The 16,816-nt window shown below is 44.3% G+C and overlaps 1 pseudogene; it reads right to left on the bottom strand.

Annotated features, from left to right (window-relative positions):
- Positions 1 to 243: 243 nt before the first annotated feature.
- Positions 244 to 5,495, bottom strand: LOC144249262 (WAS/WASL-interacting protein family member 3-like; annotated as a pseudogene).
- Between the last annotated feature and the right edge of the window lie 11,321 nt (positions 5,496 to 16,816).

Here is a 16,816-nt window from a genome sequence, read left to right on the forward strand (position 1 = left end):
AGGAGGAAAGGGATATGTGGTAAATTTCGGCATCCAAATCTGATGTCAGTTAACCCTGGTGTTGTGCAAAAAAACAAAAATAAAAACAAAATCTCCAAATGAACTCTTATGTGCAAGGACAAATACATGTTCTGATTAAGTATAAACACACTGTATCCTTGCAGCAGGACAGTAAAATCATGATGTCACCCTTCAGGCAGTTTCTGGTCAATCAATGCACACTGAGCACCTACTTTAGGAGTGTCAGGAAAAGCCAGAAGTCTTGTCAAGGTAGTACTTACTTCGGGGGACCTTGCTGGGGTAAATCTTCTGGCATGGTTTGTATTCATCCGGAGGGGGAAAGTCTTCCACAGAATGGAACGTGAATTTAGACTCGAAGTCATCTGCACATGTGGGAAATGGTAAAGTTTAGTTGGGTTACAGGCAGGCCCCACGTTGGATCGCTCCAGGAGAACTCTGTGCCTACTCTGTGCAAAGGTGTTGATGGAAGGGCTATTCCCCCCAAGACATCCATCCACCTTTCAAGTTTTACTGCTTGGCTGGGAGGAGGAAAAGTAGAGTGAGATCAGCAGTGATTTCCCATCACCCACCAAACTACTCCAACCAACATCTTAAGGAAGCTCCTAAGGGAGCAGAAGTGAGTCCCTGGGGAGAAAAGAGGAGTTGCCCTGTCTCCCTTTCCTGGGCTGACTCCTGTCTTTTGAGCTGGGTCTTATGTCTGACCATAGCCTAGCACACAGAAGGGGGGCAGAGGTGTTGCAGTCACATCCAACTCCAGGTGCCTTTAACTTCCTACCTCCATAGTTTTGCTCCAATTGTCCCCCTACCTCATGGGCCTTCCACCCACTCTTTGCCCTTATCCAAATCACTCTGGTCTCTCTGGCACTCTGGTCTCCATGGAGAGAGACAGACATACACACAAAGAGAGAATTTAAATGCTGGTTTTCTTTTGGTTCTCTAATCTGAGTCAGGAGTCTAAGAGTAGGCCCTGGAACTAACCAGAAAGTGGTGAAAGAAATCCTATTTCACAGGCTCTGTAGGCTGTCCTGTATTTGTGTGAGCCCACAGTTCACTGGGAAGCATGTAAGCTCTCTCCAGGAGCCAGGAGAAATGACTTCCTCACTGGCACAGTCCCCTAGGTGTGCACCTGCTTACCGGTGATGTGCATGCTTCCATTCCTCAGCTGACCTCCGGGCTGCTGGGTGGGGGTCCAGACAGGGTTCTGCTGGCTCTTGCTTGAAAGCTCTGTGGTAGGTAATCGTGCAGGAGGTGCTGGAGGTGGATTTAGCTTTCCCCTACTGGTCCTTTTTGGGGAAGATGACAGGGCATTCAGAGTTAGGAATGGGGACAGTGATGTTATAACTCTATGTGAGAGATTAGACATTTAGATTTCTGGATATAATATGATATAGTGATATATCACTATATATAGGGCAACTGCTTGAGCCAAACTGAGAATGAATCACAGTTCTCTCATTGGCACAAATAACAGGTTCTTTGTGCCTTAGTTTTCTTACCCAAAAATGGGAATACTAGGACACATACCTCCTAGGGTTGAGAGGACTAAATGAGTTGATTTCAGTCAAGTGGAATACAGTAAGTGCCTGACAGTTGTGATAATATTAATGATGACCCTCATTATAAGATGATATAGCCCTCTGGGCATGGTAGGGCATGCCTGTAATCTCAGTGGCTTGAGAGGCTGAGTCAGGAGGATTGTGTGTTCAAAGCCAGCTTCAGGAAAAGCAATATGTTAAGCAACTCAGCGAGACCCTGTCTCTAAATAAAATACAAAATAGGACTGGAGATGTGGCTCAGTGGTTGAGTGCCCCTGAGTTCAATCCCAAGTAACTCCCGCCCAAGAAAGATGGTACAGCTCAAGGAATAGCCCCACTGCAGAGTGATAGGAACAGCAAAGGTAGTTGCTAGGTGAGGGCCCAGAGGGAGGCCAGAAGAATGGGTCGTAGGGGCATGTTCCTACCCTCAATTTCTGCTCCCACTGAGTTCTGCCCCCACCAGCTCCTCTGCATTGCAATCTGCTTATTCTCCTTCAGTTCCAACCTAGATCCTTCCCGACCACCAAGGCCCAACTCAAATCCAACCTACATCCTCAAGCCTTTCCTGGTCAATGGCCAGAGGCTCCTCCCTCCTCTCCCTGTGCTATTCTGTGTGACCCTTGGCAGTCAACAGCCCAGTGTCCTGGCTCCTCACTACAGGTACCCCACTGCTGCTTATCTCCTCAATGACATTGCCACCATCACTCTGCCGGTACACTACCATTCCCTGTACTACTTGCTTACAATTACAACTTCTTTCCCTTCTCCCAAGTTGAGCTGAAGTAGAAGTTACCCCTATTTTATAAGTGAAATCAAGTTTCACATCCAAAGACACCAAGGGAGAGACCAGGCAAGCCTTCTGGAGCAGGTGGGGGTTCCAGCAGCAGCAGCAGCAGCAGCAGCAGCAGAGTGGTACCCTCTGAGCTCCTGCTTTCCCTGCAGGATCTGCCCAAAGGGACTGTCCCAGGCTTCTTTCTCTCACTCTTCTCTTCCTAGGCACCTAGGAGTTATTTGATCCCACAAGGAGACTAAAGGGCTAAAGAGACTGCTGATCCTCCTCTGGATGGGAACTTGCCCCTCCTTGTGGGAAAGGAGAAGGAAGGAAGGAAAATACAGGCTCCCGCCCCAGCCACGCACAGGCCCTCACCACACAGTCACAGCAATGCCCTGTGAAAGATGCTGTCATTATTCCTATTTGTCAGAGTAAATAAAAAAAAAAAAAAAACAAGATAAAACAAAACAAAACAAACAAGCAACTGGCATCAGATTACACAGGAGTATGCAGGGAACCCAGGATCTGAACTCAAATCTCTCCAAATCCAAAACGTGCTTTTCTTTCCACTCCATCATGGACATTTAAAATCACAGATACCAGAGGAGCTCACCACTCACAATGCCGGGCCTCCTGGTGACCAGTCAGTTGAAAGAAGAATGATTAAAACCTTATCTCTTCTGATCAACAGTCTTAAAAATATCCTTGCCCTTTGTGCTAGGAATTCTCTCTTAGGAACCTATCCTTTAAAAAATATCCAAAGTGGGGCTGGGGTTGTGGCTCAGTGGTAGAGTGCTTGCCTTGCTTGTGTGAACCACTGGGTTTAATCGTCAGCACCACATAAGAAAAAAATAAATTACTTAAAAAAATAAAAAATATCCAAAGTATGGACTAAAATCTCTATAAAAGTATTTCCTACACTGTTATTCATAATAACAAAAACAGGGAATCAAATATATGTACCTATTATCATTTTAATTTACTTACACATTTTAATAATTTTACAAAACTGCTTTTAGTATAGTATTAAGTAAAAATACAAAATTGTAAGTGCAAAATGGTATTAAGCATGTAAATGTACATGTATTCAGAAAAAAAATGAAAATGACATCCAAATGACAGTTTTCATCTCTAGGCGATATTATTTCTATTCGTTCCACAATAAGCTGGCATTGTTTTTAATTTACGGAAATACATTTAAGAAACTTTCTGCATCAAAAGATTTACTGACAGAACAAAAAATATGTGCATGGATATATGTGTGGGGGAGTTGTATATGTGTTAAGTGTGTATGTATACGGGTGTGTGTATGGAGTACGCATTTATTAGGGTGTTTGTGTGTAAGGCTGAGAGAGTGCTTGTAATTGTGTTTGAGTTGTGTGTGTAAATGCAGGTGTGTGTGTGGATGTGTGGTGGTACCTTTTGTGTGGAAAGGCGTCAACAGTGCATGAAGTCTACCACTACAGGGACCAGTGAAGTAAGTCACAAGCCATCAACACTCAATTCACAATCCTCTCTGCTCTGTAAGTGAAGAATTATTTTTGCTTTTTGGCTAAAGATACAGGCCCTGTTTTCTCCAGTCAGCTGAGAACCTGCCAAAAGGCAGAATGTGAATCCAATCTGCTGTGGGCCAGTGAAGATTCAGGCTGGGAGCCAGACTGGAATAATTCAGGAGAAGACTAAACCAGAGACTTGGGCTGGGAAACAAGCCCCACCCGAGGAGTAGATCTGGAGACAGAAAGTCCATAGTAAAAACAAAACTCTTCTCTAGAGCTCACTTGCTATTCCCTGTTCTAAGCACATCACATACAAGGCCTCCATCTTTACAACAACTCCAGGAGGTAGAAAGATTTCTGTCCTCATCTTACAGAGAAGGAAGCACAGTTAAGTGGCTGTCCAGGGTCCCAGCCAGTGATGGCAAGAAGATCATGGCCAGAATCCCTCCCTTACCTTCTGCAGGATCTGGGACAAGTCTCCCAGTCCCCCTGGCCCTTGGTTTGCGTCTCTAAAATGAAAACTTTCAACAATAAAGTCCCATAGAGGGACAAGGTTCTACCCAGAGGCACTGAGTAGCTCTGGACTAAAACAAGATTCTGAGATTGGAGCCATCCCACGGTTTGCACGGGGTTCCGCCGTCTGGGCTGCTTTACCTGGGCCTCTGCAGATCCTCCTCTTCTGCAGGAGCGGCTGAGGTCCCAGAGGGCCAGGTGGTGCGGGCAAGCCCTGCACGCTGGCCTTCTGCTGTTGGGCCTGGAAGCTGGGGGACTTGGGGGGCAGCGGGGGAGGGGTTTCGCTGCAGTTGTTAGCGCCTGGCAAGGGAGGCGCTGGCACCGAAGCCCTGGGCGAACAGGAAGCATACAGGGGGAGTGGGGGCCGCAGAGGTGGCGGTGGCGGTGGCGGTGGCGGTGGCGGTGGCGGCGGGGCGGGGGGGGGGGCTCTGGCACCTCTTTCACGGGACTGGCAGGCTCCTCATTGAGTCCTGGATACCCACAGGGTGGGAGGAGAGGGAGAGGGGGCGGGATGGGCGGGAGGTGCAAGGGGGCCAGCTGAGGCCTCACTGCCTTGTCACTGAGTAGGGAGGCCAGGGGAAGAGGGGGTGGGGTCAGAGGAAGCGGCGGAAGTGGAGGCGGAGGAGGGCAGGGGACAGTGGGTGCAAAGGCAGGAGAGCTCCCTTTGGTCAGTAGGCCTGGTGGGGACATCAGTGAGGCCTTGGTGGGGGAAGAAGGTGGTAGAGGTGGAGGTAGGGGGTGAGGAGGTGGAGGTGGGGTGGGCACATTGGGGCGAGGAGGGACTATCCTGGCAGCGCCTTGGGCCTCAGAGGCATTGCCTAGCCTGGGAGATGCAGGGGGGGTTAAGCGGGCCACTAATGGTTTTGGTGGGAAGCCGGGGAGAAGGTGCTCTTGAACCAGAGGCCTGCCCTGTCTTGACACCTAGAAATGAAACAAATTCTGGGTTAGCATAACAACAGAGAAAGGAAGAAGCTAAAACGCGTGGGTGGCACTTGGGACCAGCTGGATGAGCGCCAAGGTCCTTCTGAGCATCAAGGAGCTGTCCTTCCAGACAAACCCAGGTCAGACCCTAATCTTACTATTCTGTTCTCACCTGCCAACAGCCTTCTCACGTCCAGCCCAGGACGCAGGACTGCTCTGACCTGTGCCCTTCCTCATCTCAAGACCCCTCACATTCATCCACCTTTACCTGCCAGGTGCAGTTGCTCTTATGCTCTAGTTTGCATCCTTAGGTATACCAAGCCCAAACACCTGGCTAGGGAGGTTTTCCTCACTGCTAGCATTTTATGAACAAGGACATCCTTTGTTTCTATATTGCAAACATAAAATTCATGGTTCCCTGAATACATAAGGGAAATCAGCAGGGAAAAACTTGTCCTCCACATTCCAGGTCCAATGACCTTGAACCCCCTAGTTACATGGCCTCTAGAAGTTCAAAGCCCTCTTTCCCAAAAACTTACTCTAATTTTCAAAGGGCTGGCTTTTTCCTGATCTCTGAATTTCTCATCCTCTATGTGTCTCCTTCACCACATAATTTTTTAAAAACAAAAATATTTATTTTTTAGTTGTAGTTGGACACAGTACTTTTATTTTATTTATTTATTTTCATGTGATGCCTAGGATCAAACCCAGGGCCTCATACATGCTAGGCAAACGCTCTACCACTGAGCCACAACCCCAGCCCAACCACATCACTGAAATCCAATAACTCTTAAACTCAGGGGTAACAACAAATTGCTCATTTGTGTTTGCTGGACTTTATGGAGGACTGGGGTGGATATGGGGTCCTTGGAGGGAGCTCTGACTCTTGATACAACCTTGCACCACAGTGCTGATTCTCTTCTTCCCCCTCCCTTGCCTCTTGCTAAGGAGAAAAAAAAATCCTCTTCCTCCTTAATGCACTGAAGTTCTGCAATCATTGTTTAAATACGATTTTAAGAGAAGTCACTGTCAGAGGGACTGTCACTGTCCTTTCAGGAGGCATATTCAAATATTTATTCCAAATATAGTCCTCCCTTAAAGGAGTTCTGAGGAACACACTTTCCCCTATTTCACTACCCCTATATGTTATATGGCAATATGTGGAAAACACTTGGAAAAATGCTTGCTTCTCACATATACAACTTCCTGGGTGCTGCAGCATAGAGGCAGCTTTTGTTTCAGATTATAAACCCCAGTGTCTATTGAGGGGTTCTGGAGTTTTTCATCCCATATGAATCTCCAGTGTTTCCCCAAACTGGTACAAATCATTCCTGAAGGACTTGATGTTAAAAGCCAGGCCAAAGGCATAGAAGAAGTGCCTCTGGGGGAAGAAGATAAGTGGGCAGGAGTATGGTGTCTGGGTTTTCGCACTGGTGGCCCTCTGGCTATGATGTGACAGTCACCTGGGCAAGACTACTACAGCTTGGTTGTACCCTCTGTTGAAGATTTTCTTTGAGGAGATTCTGGAAGACATATCTTTGTCATGAGGAATTAACTTAATTTCAGGGGCCAGAACAGCTGGCTGCCTATGCCCAGGAGTAGAAAGTCCTACCTGATCTTTCCAGGGACAAGATCTATATTTTATATGATATCTAGGGCAGGGATCAGCACAGAGAATCCAGCCTAAAAGTTCTGAAACCTGTTCCCATAGTACACAGAGATGATGACAGAAAACCCAGGCAGCTCCCTAAATAAGACAGCGTCTACCTAGATGCCCAGTTGCCAAGTGAAATTTAAAAGAATCATAAACTTAAAAAGCAGAACAGAGCCTACTCTTGAATAACCAATCCAAACTTTTTAAATGATTGAAAATATCATGAATCCAAGATTCAAAAACTCTGAAAGTGAGTCTGTTAAGAGTACAAAATCCTCTGCTTCCTGTTCATGTGGTGGAAGATCAGGTACCAGGAATATTTGGAGCCTGACAGTCCCTGGGTCAGTGATATACCTGTAGTTTATTCATCTTGTTGGCTAAAGAGAAAGAGCACAATAGTAGGAAAACATTTTTTTCTTATGATATATATATATATATATATATATATATATATATATATATATATATCTCCAATTTGAATGCAAAAGTTTTAAAACATTCATTGCCCGCTAAAGCACACATAACTGCAATGGACTGATTGTAATAATGGCCTCAATTACCCTCTCATGCCTAATTCTGTAATATTTGAATATGATTGACTATTAACATAACCTTTTAATATGATTGAATATGATATCAAGAGATGAAGTCTATTTCCACATCTTTGTCACTTGCTTTGGATGTGATAGGAATTAACACTTCCTAGCCTTCCAAGTTACTTCTCAGTAGCTTCCAAGACTAAGCCTCAAGGGACTTTATACACATCTTCCTTTTATTTTGGAGCCTTGCCACCACCATGATAAAAAGCCCTTGAGCAGCCTGCTGGAGACTGAGAGACCACGTGGACCTGAGGTGAGTCAAGCCAGTGGTTACAGCTGAGGCCTCAGAGACAGGAAAAACAGGAGAAGTCTAAGATAAAGGAAAGCCACCTACCTAACCTGCAGGTTTGCAGATGCTGAGGGAGTAGAGCTGAGATCATTCCACATTGCTAACCCACAGAATCATAAGCTAAATAATAAATGGTCATTTAAAACTCTTAAGTTTCTGTGTTCTGTTACATAGCAATGCCTAATTGATACAATGAGTGAAAACCATTACAACTCATGCATCTCTAGTGAGTCCATAGTGATGTCATTATGATGATCTATTATGATTTGCACCTTCTGTCTGGGCAATGCTAAATAATACAAATTTCTCTTCAATTATTAATTGAATAATTTAGTTAGGATGATGATTTGAAAGATTCCTCATGAACAATTCTGTGCTTTAGAAAGTTCCAGTATTTAACTTCCCAAATACATGATCTCTAATATGACTGTTTATAAAACACATGTCCCTGGGCACATGTGGAACCAACTAGTCACATGTGGATTTCCCAGTTGGTTCCATGAGTTAAGGAGATTTAGACTATGATGTAGCTAGTCCAAATTTTTCCTTACCTGCTACACCCTCTGGCCTGCTGGTCGCAACACAAGAAAGCCACCAGCGAAGAGATCTCCCAGGACAGGGGGTGTGTTTCCTCCTCGGGAGTTGGCAGAGCCTCCTCCTTCTTTGTTGCTTGCTTTCGAACCTTCAAAGAGAAGAGCAAGTGGTGAAGATGTGTGAGCAGAGCTGAGCAGTTCCTTCTCACTCTGGGGTTTGACACCGTCTCAGCAGTGTCCCATTGTCCTCTTTCCAGTGTTGCCCGTGCACTCAGCATCTTCCCCAGGTTCCCTCTGCCTTGATACTCCGCAGACTCATGTGTCTATATATGTCTGCTGCCCTCTCCAGCCCTGTCAAAGAGCTAACCATTTGTGGCCAACCACCCTGAAAGGCGACCAAACAAAGGAACCTGATTTCTACCCATTTGCTGGATGCTGATGGGGAATCAGCAGTACACTGCAAATTAGAAAACCTGAACACGGCAAGTGTAGAGTTGGTCATATTCACAGCTTGGCATTAGGAAGACTAAACAAAGAAAACCTATGGATTTGATTCATCCCACCATCTTAACTTGCTATCCACAGGGGGTTGACCAGAACTACAAGCAGGAAGTGATGGTCTGCAATGATTTCTGCTTAAGAATTTTCCTTCCCCTGGGTTCTCAGACACTGGGCCCACCCTATGATTCCCTAAACTCCTTTCTGTAAAACAGGAAGCCTGAAAGCTTGGACATCATTAACTGTAGCCTTTGAGATGTGTGTGATTACCAATTGCAGAACCTGAAAAGATATTCAGCAGAGGCAAAAATCACTGACAGAATGTATTTATAGCCTGAAGCTTTTATGCAGGGAGAAGTTAGGACACAGTGCCCACTGGTGGCTGAAAGTAGACAGATTATTCTGAGTATTAATATACATTAATTACTGGAGTCATTATGAAGTGAGTATTCCAAAAAAATGGATTAATTTGTTAATTGAGCATAGCCAAGTAGACAGTGGGTCTAAATGGAAACTAATTTATATTATAATCAATTTTGAAAACCCTTTTTTAAAAACATGTCTTTGGCTTGGCGTTGTGCCCCATGCCTGTAATCCCAACTTCTCAGGAGGCTGAGGCAGGAGGATCGTGTGTTCTAAGCCAACCTCAGCAAAAGTGAGGTACTACACAACTCATTGAGTCCCTGTCTCTAAATAATTAAATACACAATAGGGCTGGAGATGTGGCTCAGTGGTTGAGTGCCCCTGAGTTCAATCGCCAGTACTGCCCCCCTCAAAAAAAGTGTCTTTGTGTGTTATCATATGAGATACAATTATGTTTTTAGGACTAGCTTTAGGACCATCATGCACATCATTGCAAAATATATAAAGACCCAATACCTTACATTATTAAATAATTCAATCTTCCATAATCTGAACACTACCCCACCATAGAAAAAAGAGCAGGTATTATTATCTCCTTCATTTTGCAGATGAGCTAACTGAGCCTTAAAGAAGTTCCCGGGGCTTGGGGTGTATAGGGGTGTAGTCCAGTGGCAGAGCCTGTGTTTCATTCCTAGTACCAAAACAAAAAACAAACAACAACAACAACAAACAAAAAAAAAACAACAAGAGGTCCCTTGATTTGCCTGGTGGCAGAAGCAGAATTCAACGTGAGTTATCTGACCTGCACACAGGCTCCTATTATGTTCTGGAAGACAGAAGGCTGCAGTCATATGATCCTGTGAGATAGAATTTTGAATACATCTTTTTCCTTGTGAAAACAAAAACTCCTTTTTTTAAAATTTGAGAGCTTTATTGTCTATAATTAAGTTTGAGGGCTATGTTGGCACAGGGTAAAGGATCTTTATTTATCCCATGATGGACACACAAAATATGGTACATCCATAAGATGAAACTGTGTGAGAGGGCTGAAGTACTGACACATACTGTATTATGGATGGAGCTTGAAAATGCTGGCCTGAAAGAAGCCAGTCACCAAAAGGCCACAGAGGACAGGATTCCATTCCTATGAAATAACCGGAAAAAGCACATCCATAGAGACAGAAGGTAGGTTAGTGGCTGCCAGGGGCTGGGTTGGGAGAAATGGAGTGACTGTTAATGAGTGTGGGATTTTCTTTTTAGGGTAATAAAAATGTTCTGGAACTAGACAAAGGGAATGGTTCCAACAACATTGTGGATATAGTAAATGCCGCTGAAGGTTTTAAAATGGTAAAATGGGTAAATTGTGTTATATGTGTTTTATACAATGAATAAAAACGTCAACCTAACATGGAGTTGTTTTTGTTTTGTTTTTTTAACTTTTAGCCTTTGAAAAGTGATGGGAGATGCACTCTAAACCATCTCTGACTCTCTTGCCCAGATATCTGCCTGTCCACTAAGCAGGTCTGAGATGGCCTGGTGTGTCTTGCATCACAAATGCAACCCAGCCAGGGGACTGTGGCTGTGCCCTGCCCTTGCCCCTGCCCTGAGCTTGCGGTAGGCCTGATTGAACTGCTTGCTTACTCTCAATTTGTGGCGCACTGTGGTCATTGATCTGTGTGACTTTTCACAGGCGAGTTCCTTGCTGGATATCGGCCAATAGGGCACTCCAACCTTTTGGATCTGGCTTCCTCAAGCCTGAAGTGTCAGTGCTGATCTGTAAAAGAAGATGAGGTTTGACTATAATTTAATTTAACATTCATAGAGGAGCAGAACAGCCTGACTCTGGGAGCTCTCCTACTTCCATACCCCTTCCCCAAAGCTGACCTTGTCCAGGCAGTTACCTGCAGCTATCACTGGAGACTGCCTCAGTCCTGACCACACCTCTCTTCCTGAAGCCTAGAATGGACTCTTTCTTTTAGAGGCCTCAAGCCAAGTGCCCATCGTGTGCATAAAGTCCTGGAGGCCTCAAGGAGCCCTCAATCATAGCCCCTTTCCCCCCCTTCCTGGTAAGCTGCACCCACACACTTGGGCTTCCATCTGTGCATCCCTACTTCCTGCTTCCAGGTTCTGAATGATCACTCTGCCTGGTGTCCCTAGGTTACCCCTGGACCAAATCCTAGACTGGCCATACCTTGTGGATGGGAGATACTCCTGATCCATTTGACTCTAGACTACTCTGAGCAGTACTGAGGTGTTGCTCAGTCCTTTGGTGGTCACATCCTTCCAAGGTTAGGGCCCAGGTGGCCCATCATGGGCCTGTTATGTCTCTTAACTGAAGACAATTTGTACTCCGGGAGCCGGTTTTGAGGGAAGTGATAGCAATCTTCATGTGATTTTTGGAGCAGAGAGAAGAACCATGGGGTTCCACAGAAATTGGGGCCCAGAAGGTTCAGAGAAAGGTGGGGCAGGGCTATAGTGACTGAGTGACTGCTAGCTCTGTGCCTGGATGTGTCACATCAGTCTTCATGAATCCTTGTGAGTTTCAAGAGACCTTGTCCTCCCCTTCACAGAGGAAGAAAGTGAGTCTATGAAATCATCTCTTGGAGGTTACGGGATTGGGATTCAACTCTAAATGGGCTGAATCCTGAAGGCCACATACTTTGTATTTTGCAGCACTAGTGATCAAGTTCACATGCCATCTTGAGTTTATGTGTCCTAGAGACTGCTGAAATTCTTCATAAGTATCTTAGCAAGAACAACTTCGTCCTAATTCTGCAAGTAGTCCTGAGATCCAACCGCTTTCCTTCCAGATAAAAGGTGTGGGAGGTTGGCAAAAGGGGAGGGAGAGGCTGTACTGGGAGACACAGCCATGGATATTCACTGCACTTAGGATGTTAATGCCATGCGACTTTAGAGACCATTAAACACTTTTCAAGGCAAGAAATATTTCCTAGTCCCTAGTGAAGAAAAGACTATGTTTCTTTGGGTTTCAGTTTAAATATTATCATTTTGGAGTCTTTTCTGCTCCCAAATTTATATAAGATCATGAACTCTTCTGTCTTAGAGTGTTATATTTCATTTTCTTCTGTCATATTTATCAGGGCATACAAGTTTATAGTTATCTTTCTATGGTTCTGGCTATGAGTTTTATGTTCATTAAACCCAAGGACTCTCTATTAGTATATCCTCAAAGAGTAGAACAGGACCTGGCCTCAGATAGGTTCAATAACTATTTTCTGTGCAGAAAAATGAATAGAAGCGTGAACTACACTTAGGAGGTGTAAGACATTGTCCTTGCTCTAAAGGGCATGCACATGTGCCAGGGTCATGAACACACAGGGAGTTTAGCCAACCTGTTACACAATAGAGCACCCATTGAGTCCTATAGAGAGGAAGACCACAGAGGGTTCAGATATGGCCACATGTATGAGCCCAGCAGTCTTCAGGGAAGATGTGAGATCTAGGAGGGCCCCTGACATTTACCTGGAATTTATAAATCCTTGCTATCACTATTTTCTCTTCAACAAAGGGCAAAGCAGGCTTGCTGACTAGAAACTCAGGGGCCCTGTAGTGTCTCATTCTAGAAGTGAAGGCCACTGTGGTTTGGGCTTAAATGTGCTGAGTCCGTATTTTCACTGGCTGACTAAGCTCAGGTTATGAATCTTATGCTGGCTTTGACAGGTACGAGCTTCACTGTCTGGATCTTATTTCCTACAAACATGCTTTTTGAGATGGGCTTATGAATGATGGTCATTAAAGCACCTGTGAGAAAGTGGCCCAACCCTAATTGGTTGGCTAGATTTAGATGTACACATAGATATGTATACTATTAATATCTAACTGCACTCAGACAGCAGGATATTTCCCATACAACATGTTCTAAAAATATCCTCTAAAACAATTGATGTCAGAAGTCATTTTTCACTGCAAAGTTAAAGATTTTTAAACTCTTCTTTCATTTTATTTATAAGTAAGGGATCAAGTAAGGGATCAACAGAAATACTAAAACCCTTGCCAAGAGGGTATTAATTTTTTTGGTATAAATTTGGTATTACAATCTTATGTGTATTATGGTCAGGGACACAGGAGAGGAAGTGCTTCATCAATTTCTTCCTGGGCACAAGATAAACAGCAGTGAGTTATAATGATATTCATGGCCTAACTCAGGTCAGGGTTTATAAGGCACATTTTTCCATTTAAAGAAGCACCTGGAATGCAGAGAAAACCCTACCTGTCACTACCGCTGGGAGAGGGATCCCCTCATCCAACTCACCCTCAATTTCCTATTTATTACCACAATGCACCCCATTTCCTGACCTTGCCTATCCCAGGTGTTACAGGTTAGGGCTGTGAATTACGCTGAGTGGAAGGAATGGTTTTTATTTTAGTACCTACTTAGCACATGCATCAATAAATCCCTGATGATGCTATATGACTGATTTGTTAATAAATATGTTCTACATTGTGGCAGGAAATGAGGGTCAGGACACCAAGAACTGGCAGAAACACTTTATTAGTAGCACCAGAGCCCAGAGGGATAATTCCCAAAGTCTGAGCCCTGAGTGCAGCATGGTTTTTACTCTGGTAAATAAGCAAGTTTGGTTTACTTTTTTTTTAATGTGGTGCTGGGGATTAAACCCAGGGCCTCACACATTCAAGACAATGAGCTACAACCTCAGCCCCTTATAAGCAAGTTTGGGGTACATCAAGGCAAGGGAGTTGGTGCAATTGTATTGGAGGGTGCAGTCTACATTTTGAATATGGGTGCAAGCTTGTAAACAGCCTAGGGACTCTTAGCTCATACACTTAGGGACTTTTACTGCACTAAGGGGATTGTTCTATCCCTGTTGCTTTATTTCCTGCTTCTGCTGCTGTGGTTTTCTGTGACAGGTACCCACTAGCCTCTGCAAGCTTCTATGGTTAAATGTCACTATGTAGAGCTGCTGTGGGTCAGCGTGCAAACCACAGCCTGGCATCTCTTAAACTGCTAAAGTCACCGTTTTGCTCCACCACAACATCAGCAGAAGCACATGGCAAGTCACATTACATTCACACCATCAGTTCAGATCAGCCCTAAATTTAACATTCCTTCTCCTTTACTTCTAGTTTTTTCCTGATCCAGTGTCTGCTTTGGTGATTGTCCTCTAGAGGGCTCCCCCTCACCTGGTATCCTTCCACCCTCTCCTCTCCAGTGAGGCACAGAAGAATTATGAACTGCATAACTAAGGCGTCCATGTATATCTGGACTTAATAGGTTTTCTACAAGAGGATGTCTTCATTCTCACATTGAAGATCATAGTACCCAATGAGATATGTTCTTACTCCATCCTTAATATTTATACGTAATTTCCTTTTCAAAAAAATCTTCTACCACTCTAAGAATTCTTGTTACTGTGGTTACGGGATGCAGTAACAGGAGGGAAGATTCCTGTGTGTTTTATTCTCTGCAAATCCTGATCACTGGTAACTATACTAAAAATATCATAAAGGGAAAGAAACCCATGCCTGGACACTTTTTCCACTGCAAATATTTACACCAAAAACAAAAACAAGCCATCATTTCAAAGATAACTAATGTTAACAACATTATTGAGTATGAAGATCAACTGGTTCCACAGGAAGCTTTGGTTCACTCAGTTTCCCTACAACAAGCTTCAAAAGAAATAGCCCAGGATCTGAAAAGATGCAAAATATTCACATTAGCTTGTCCAATTCTGTGTAAAGATGGAAAACCTGAAGTGAGCCAGTAAGAAGATTAGAAGCACTGAACTTGAATGACAGCACTAACAGAGCCAAGGGTCGGATGAAATTGGCAAGGGGCCTTTCTTCTTATCTTGATAAGTTATAAGGTCTTTGCATTTATAAGGGCTTGTCATTCCAACAAATGAGTCAGCCACAATACTGTTTGAAATGCACGTCCCCTGTTATTTGCCACCTTGCCACCATATGCCATTCCTGCATCTGTCTGATCCTGGTTTTTGTGACAAATGCTAATAAAAATCTAGCCAGCTGATCCAAATCAAGCAGGTTATTGCTCTCAAAGATGATCTACACCCAGTCAGCCTAACACGGTTTCAGTCTCGCAGTCTCCGTGGTGACTGTTAAACTAATAACAGTGCCCGGTTTCCTGGCACATGGCCTGCTCATCAACCAGCCCTCAGCCTACCCCTTCTCACACTTGACACAGACCCGTGTCAGCAGCCAGCGCACTTGCAATTCATTCCCAAGTCTAAATCACAAGAACATGCCAGAATGGCGGAGTCTCCTACCTGCTGCTACAGTCTTTATGTAGAACACAGGGAACCCAGGATCCAGAATAGAGATTGAAATATTTTCAGAAAAAAAAATGAACTCTCCTGTGTTGGGCCTGACAGAATGTTCCCTATGTCCCAAATGTGCAGAAGTCAAGCTGTTCAAGAATGAGGCATATTGAGATCTGACAGTTCTGTGTCTCATTTTTAGAACTTCAAATTGCAATTCAAATCCATGAGCAAAAAGAATGAACCCTTTAACCTCCTTTTCTAAAGCCTGATGTCTTAAACCAAAGTGTCTACAGGCCAGTGAGTAGAGCTACCTCATGCTGTGTTGCTTCTCTTATCTGTAGGTAAAGCAGAATTAGGAGCTTTTCACTGGGGCTGCAGGCTGTAGGTGAGTCTGATCCTGTTCTTTACACCCATAAAAAAAAGCCCACCCATTAAGTTTATCTCAACCTCTGGCACAACTTGGATTGTTACTTATGGCACAACCTCCTTGCTATCTCGTTCCCAGCAGCCAGCCCATTCCAAACTCCAGTTCTTTTTTCCTGAGTGATTTCTCTGGAATCTGGCCCCTCTTCTCCATCCCCGTGATGCTGCTTTAAGGAAGCCCACCAATCCCTCTGCAGTCCACCACTTGCTCTTCCTGCCTCTTGTCTTGCCCTCCTCCACAGCAGCCAGAGTGATCCTTTTAAGGGACATATCATTTATTATGTCACTCTTTGCTGGCTCCCCACTGCTCTGAGGAACTCATTCAAATCCCCTCTGCTGCATAGGCCTTTGGTCCCACACTTTCCATTTTACACTGGAGTTCACCTACAGAACTTGGCTTGAACAAGCTGTGATCTTTGCTCTTTTCACACTTATCTCTTGGCAGTCTTCCAAGGAATCGGTGGATCCAAGGAGGCCAGGTAAGAGCCCTGTCTATGCTCTGGGAGAAACTCTTGCCCCCAGCAGAGCATCTGCTCTCTGGGTCATGTCACTCCACTCATGCCCTGCAATGGCTTTCCACCTCACTCAGAATAGCACAATCAAAGTCCTCCTTAACATCACTGGCTGGACTTGACCCCCATTTCCTCTTGCTACCCTGCGTGTACCTATGAATGATAGCATTTTTTCAACTAGTGTTATAAAGTAGTGTTATAAAGAATTTGGTGATCCTTTTCTAGATACAAACTACACTTATAGTGATAAATTTAATCACTAATTTTTAGCAATTTAAATTCCAATATGAGTTCAAGGTCCCTTCAATAGGGAATAATTAGAAAAGTAGGAGAATAAATGTCAGGGATGAGAAGAGTAGAAATGAAGGAGTGTGGAAAGAGAGGGATTTGAGATGTATATACAAGGCCAGCAAGGTCAGGTTTA

The sequence above is a fragment of the Urocitellus parryii genome, chromosome 11 (assembly GCF_045843805.1).
Source record: "Urocitellus parryii isolate mUroPar1 chromosome 11, mUroPar1.hap1, whole genome shotgun sequence".
Classification (NCBI taxonomy): domain Eukaryota; kingdom Metazoa; phylum Chordata; class Mammalia; order Rodentia; family Sciuridae; genus Urocitellus; species Urocitellus parryii.